This window comes from Lolium rigidum, chromosome 5, assembly GCF_022539505.1.
Source record: "Lolium rigidum isolate FL_2022 chromosome 5, APGP_CSIRO_Lrig_0.1, whole genome shotgun sequence".
In the NCBI taxonomy this organism is placed as follows: Eukaryota; Viridiplantae; Streptophyta; class Magnoliopsida; order Poales; family Poaceae; genus Lolium; species Lolium rigidum.
This window is the reverse complement of record NC_061512.1, coordinates 52145038-52152020: the sequence shown is the minus strand read 5'-3', so window position 1 is coordinate 52152020 and position 6983 is coordinate 52145038.

Genomic DNA, 6983 nt, shown 5'->3' with positions numbered 1-6983 from the left:
TGCAAATATATACATAAAATTAGGCCATGATTCAAAAGTTTGACATGGTTCTTGTGTAGTGGTACCAAGCTCACATGTGGGAGGAAATTTAGGTGGACGAAGTCCAACATGGTGCCAATCTACTTGAAGGGCTCTTCTCTAAAACACTGGTATGGCATGTCGGGTATTTTCCCTAGCTATATGTACAAAATGATGAACAATCCATGTTTTTTGATTGCCTTTTTTGAATCACGTGTGCCTTGATTTCAAATCTAGGTCAAATCACAGGGGGAGGGGGACGAATGTATTTCTTTTTTGATGCATCGCTCGTATTTTTGAGTTTTTTCTGGGTCCCACAAATTCAGGGTAGCATCATCCCCACTCCCTTCCTGCAGAAAAAGTTTTAGGCGAGTAGTAGAATGGCATGACCAACTAGTTTCAAGTAAAAGTTTGAATATAACCAAAATATACCAATCGATAGATGAGTTAACTTGGCTTCATGGAAAAAATAATGTCATGTAACTGAGATAACTTGGCTTTCCTACCCTTTGATCCATAGGAAACTATGGAGTACTAATACATTATAATAATCACCCGAGTACACCAACTGGTCTGTCACTTACGTGTGGTTCCCATGCGTGAGGTCCCACACTTCAGTGAGCACAAGTCATGTGTCCACCAGTCTAGAGGCTCTAGTTAAAAGAAGAGCCCTCTGCAAAGAAACATCAATCTCCCTTCTCAGTTCTCACTGCTCCCGCCTCGCTCGTGCCGCCGCCGCCACAACCCCCCGCGCCCCTTTCCGATCCCTCATCAGACCTTAGACTACGGAGTTGCCTGTGCCGAAGAAGCAACTTCTGAAGCCGACGATCTAGTGCCTCAACGACTGGTGTGGGAGGGAGTTCCCTTACAATGAGGAAGACATGCACATGATGGCGTGCCCGCACGGCTCTTGCTTCTGCACGCACCCCGGCTGCGAATTCGCCGATTCGCAGGTACCGTTCATCCTACACCTCAGAGAAGCCCACTTGACCGTTGTGGATAGGTTCCCGTACGACGAGGACTTCGGATTGGTTCATCTGAAGGTGCCGGCACCGGGCTCGCCAAAACGACAGTTCATCGGCTACGGGACGGATGTCGCGGTGTTCGCCTTGCACATCCACCCTTGCGGCATGGACACCGCGGTATCCTTCGTGTGCGTCAGGCCGGCGGTGTGCATCTTGCCGAGGTATAGGGTGACGATGTGGGCGAACAGCCCGCCGATGCCGGGGCCACGTAAGCTTACCGGAGAACACTTGTTTGACATGGTGAAGGCCGTATTAGAGCCGACGAGTAGCCCGACTCTGGGCACAGTTTCTTTGGGAGATGTCACTTCGTTCCTCTCGGTGCCGCCGCGGTACCTGTGCGGCAATGAATCATCGAAGCAATTGACTATCTATTTGCGCATCGATAAGGAGTGAGTGAACATAACACTATGATACGTCTCCAACGTATCTATAATTTCTTATGTTCCATGCTAGTTTTATGACAATACCTACATGTTTTATTCACACTTTATAATGTTTTTATGCATTTTCTAGGACTAACCTATTAACAAGATGCCACAATGCCACAAGATTTCAGAAAGTCGTTTTACAAATATTCTCGGAATTGGACGAAACAAAACCCCACGGCCCTATTTTCCACGTAGTGTTCCAGAAGACCGAAGAGGAGTCGAGGAAGGCCAGCAGGGGGCCCTCCACATATGGCGGCACGGGGGGCCCCACTGCCGCGCCAAGACGTGGGGAGGGAGCCCCCTGGCTCCCCCGACGCTGCTCCTTCGCCTATTTATTCCTTCGTCCCTGAAAACCCTAGTTCTGAGAGCCAAAATACCAGAACAGTTCCAGAGACGCCGCCGCCGTCAACCCTAACTTGGGGGGTTTAGAAGATCTCCTCCGGCACCCTGCCGGAGAGGGGAATCATCACCGGAGGGCTCTACATCACCATGCCCGCCTCCGGACTGATGCGTGAGTAGTTAATCCTTGGACTACGGGTCCATAGCAGTAGCTAGAAGGTTGTCTTCTCCTATTGTGCTATCATGTTTAGATCTTGTGAGCTGCCTATCATGATCAAGATCATCTATTTGTAATGCTACATGTTGTGTTTGTTGGGATCCGATGAATATGGAATACTATGTCAAGTTGATTATTGATCTATCATATATGTGTTGTTTATGATCTTGCATGCTCTCCGTTGCTAGTAGAGGCTCTGGCCAAGTTGATACTTGTAACTCCAAGAGGGGGTATTTATGCTAGATAGTGGGTTCATGTCTCCATTGAATCTAGGAGAGTGACACCAACCCCTAAGGTTGTGGATGTGCTGCTGCCACTAGGGATAAAACATCAATGCTTTGTCTAAGAATATTTGTATTGTTTACATTACGCACAGTACTTAATGCAATTGTCTGTTGCTTGCAACTTAATACTGGAAGGAGTGCGGATGCTAACCCGAAGGTGGACTTTTTAGGCATAGATGCATGCTAGATGGCGGTCTATGTTCTTTGTCGTAATGCCCTAAGTAAATCTCATAGTAGTCATCATGATATGTATGTGCATTGTTATGCCCTCTCTATTTGTCAATTGCCCAAGCTGTAATTTGTTTACCCAACATGTTATTTATCTTATTGGAGAGACACCACTAGTGAACTGTGGACCCCGGTCCATTCTTTTACATCTGAAATACAACCTACTGCAATCATTGTTCTCTTTTGTTTTCTACGCAGCGAACATCATTTTCCACACCATACGTTTAATGCTTTGTTTTCAGCAAGCCGGTGAGATTGACAACCTCACTTGTTAAGTTGGGGCAAAGTAGTTTGATTGTGTTGTGCAGGTTCCACGTTGGCACCGGAATCCCTGGTGTTGCGCCGCACTACACTCCTTCACCAACAACCTTCACGTGATCTTCATCTCCTACTGGTTCGATAACCTTGGTTTCTTACTGAGGGAAAACTCGCTGCTGTACTCATCATACCTTCCTCTTGGGGTTCCCAACGGACGTGTGCCTTACCGTCACAAGCAGCTACTTTTCTGGCGCCGTTGCCGGGGAGATCAAGACACGCTGCAAGGATTAAATTTTTCTTCAAGGAACCTATTGGATTCAGCTGCTGGAGGTACTTTTATGTCCAGCACTTTGGGTGCTGCAACAAAGCTTCTTGATGATATGATGATCAACTACTCTGAATGGCACACTGAAAGAACTCCTCAAGGTAAGAAGGTAAATTCTGTTGAAGAAACCTCTTCCTTGAGTGATAAGATTGATGTTATTATGTCTATGCTTGTTAATGGTAAATCTCATGTTGATCCTAATAATGTTCCTTTAGCTTCATTGGTTGCTCAAGAAGAGCATGTTGATGTGAACTTCATTAAAAATAATAATTTCAACAACAATGCTTATAGGAATAATTTTGGTAACAACAACTATAGGCCATATCCTTCTAATAGTGGTAATTCTTATGGTAATTCTTACAACAATAGTAGGAGTGTACCCTCTGATCTTGAAGTCATGCTTAAAGAATTTATTAATACACAAACAGCTTTTAACAAATCTGCTGAGGAAAAGTTTGGTAAAATTGATGTTCTTGCTTCTAAGGTTGATAGTCTTGCTCTTGATGTTGATCTTTTGAAAGGAAAGTTATGCCTAATAAAGTTAAAGATACTAAGTCATTTGCTACATCAAATGCTATCCAAGTTCGAATTAATGACAATATTAGAATGATGGCTGAATTGCATGCAAGGTGGGAAAGAGAAGAAAAACTTGCTAAAGAGAATAATATAGCTAGAGTTTGGACTATTACCACCACTAGTAATGTTGATGCTTCACATTTTTCTAAACCTCCTACTATCAATGGTAAAATAATTGGTGTTGGCAATGCTTCTACTTCTACTACAAAGCGTGCAAAATTGCCTGAAACTGCTGAAACTGTTTGTGATAAAAGTGCTGAAATTTTTCAAAGTGTTGGGGACAATGGTCCCATTGCTTTAGATCATAATGGTTTTGATTTTGATAATTTTCATATTTCTGAAGTTATTAAGTTCTTGCAAAAACTTGCTAGAAGTCCTAATGTTAGTGCTATAAACTTGGCCTTTATAAAACATATTACAAATGCTCTCATTAAAGCTAGGGAAGAGGAATTAAAACTTGAAGCTTCTATCCCTAGGAAGTTGGAAGATGGTTGGGAGCCCATCATTAAGATGAAGGTCAATTATTTTGATTGTAATGCTTTATGTGATCTTGGTGCAAGTATTTCTGTTATGCCTAAGAAACTTTATGATATGCTTGACTTTCCACCTTTGGAATGTTGTTATTTGGATGTTAATCTTGCTGATAATTCTCTAAAGAAACCTTTGGGGAGAATTGACAATGTTCACATTACATTTAAGAATAACCTTGTCCCCATTGATTTTGTTGTTTTGGATATTGAATGCAATGCATCTTGTCCTATTGTTTTGGGAAGACCCTTTCTTCGAACCGTTGATGCTATTATTGATCTGAAAGAAGGAAATATTAAATATCAATTCCCTCTTAAGAAAGGTATGGAACACTTCCCTAGAAAGAGAATGAAGATTCCTTTTGATTCTATTATTAGAATAAATTATGATGTTGATGCTTCTTCTCTTGATGTTACTTGATTTTCACTTTCTGCGCCTAGCTGAAAGACGTTAAAGAAAAGCGCTTATGGGAGACAACCCATTATTTTATTTCTGCAATTTTTGTTTTATATTTGAGTTAAGGTGCTTGTTACTACTTTAGCAATATATTTGTATCTTTATTTTCTTGCATTGTTGTGCCAAGTAAAGTCTTTGATAGAAAGTTTATACTAGATTTGGATTTCTGCGCAGAAACAAATTTTTAGCTGTCACGAATTTGAGCTTTTCTCTGGGTAGAAAAATCTAAAAATTCTGAAAATTCATGAGTAATCCTCATATATGTACGCAACTTTCGTTCAACTGGAGCTTTTCCATCCGAGCATGTTAAGTGCCTCGAAAAAATTCATCTTTATGGACTGTTCTGTTTTTGACAGATTCTGCCTTTTATTTCGCATTGCCTCTTTTACTGTGTTTGAGTGGATTTCTTTGCTCCATTAAATTTCAGTAGCCTTGGGTAACGTCCAGAAGTGTTGGGAATGATTGTGTCCTTGCTTAACATGTGAATTTTTGATTATGCACTAACCCTCTAATGAGATTGCTTTGAGTTTGGTGTGAAGGAAGTTTTCAAGGATCAAGAGAGGATGATGATATAATATGATCAAGAAGAGTGAAAAGTCTAAGCTTGGGGATGCCCCCGTGGTTCATCCCTGCATATTTCAAGAAGACTCAAGCGTCTAAGCTTGGGGATGCCCAAGGCATCCCCTTCTTCATCAAACTTATCAGGTCACCTCTAGTGAAACTATATTTTAATTCCGTCACATCTTATGTGCTTTACTTGGAGCGTCCGTGTGCTTTTATTTTCGTTTGTTATTTTAAGTTTTCTGAATAAATCGGATCCTAACATGCTTGTATGGGAGAGAGACACGCTCCGCTTTTTCATTTGAACACTTGTGTTCTTCGTTTTATTTTTCATGTTTATGGCGAAAGCTGAAAGCCGCAGTACTTATTGTTATTTGGTTGGAAACAGAAAATGCTTCATGTGGTAGTTGGTATATTGTCATGAATAATTTGATACTTGGCAATTGTTTTGAGCTCTCAAGTAGATCATGTTTATGCTCTTGCATCATGTAGTTTAAACCTATTAGTGGAGAACTACCATAGAGCTTGTTGAAATTTGGTTTGCATGATTGGTCTCTCTAAGGTCTAGATATTTTCTGGTAAAAGTGTTTGAGCAACAAGGAAGACAGTGTAGAGTCTTATAATGCTTGCGATATGTTCTTATGTAAGTTTTGCTGTACCGGTTTATACTTGTGTTTGCTTCAAACAACCTTGCTAGCCAAAGTCTTGTACTGAGAGGGAATGCTTCTCGTGCATCCAAAACCTTGAGCCAAAACCTATGCCATTTGTGTCCACCATAACTACCTACTATGTGGTATTTTTCTGCCATTCCAAGTAAATACTTCATGTGCTACCTTTAAACAATTCAAAATTTTATTACTCTTTATTTGTGTCAATGTTTTATAGCTCATGAGGAAGTATGTGGTGTTTTATCTTTCAATCTTGTTGGGCAGATGATACGTCTCAAACGTATCTATAATTTCTTATGTTCCATGCTACTTTTATGATGATACTCACATGTTTTATACACACTTTATGTCATTATTATGCATTTTCCGGCACTAACCTATTGACGAGATGCCGAAGAGCCGATTCTTGTTTTACTGCTGTTTTTGGTTTCAGAAATCCTACAAAGGAAATATTCTCGGAATTGGACGAAATCAACGCCCAGGGTCTTATTTTTCCACGAAGCTTCCAGAAGACCGAAAGGGATACGAACTGGGGCGACGAGGCGCCGCCACCATAGGGCCGCGCGGCCATAGGGGGGCCCGCACCGCCCTACGGTGTGGGCCCCTCGTCAGCCCTGCAACGCTACCCTTCCGCCTACTTATAGCCTTCGTCGCGAAACCCCAGTACCGAGAGCCACGATACAAAAAACCTTCCAGAGACGCCGCCACTGCCAATCCCATCTCGGGGGATTCAGGAGATCGCCTCCGGCACCCTGCCGGAGAGGGGAATCATCTCCCGGAGGACTCTTCATCACCATGATCGCCTCCGGATTGTTGTGTGAGTAGTTCACTGATACGTCTCCGACGTATCGATAATTTCTTATGTTCCATGCCACATTATTGATGATATCTACATGTTTTATACACATTATATGTCGTATTTATGCATTTTCCGGCACTAACCTATTAACGAGATGCCGAAGAGCCAGTTGCTGTTTTCTGCTGTTTTTGGTTTCAGAAATCCTAGTAAGGAAATATTCTCGGAATTGGACGAAATCAACGCCCAGGACGAAATCAAGCTTCCAGAAGACCG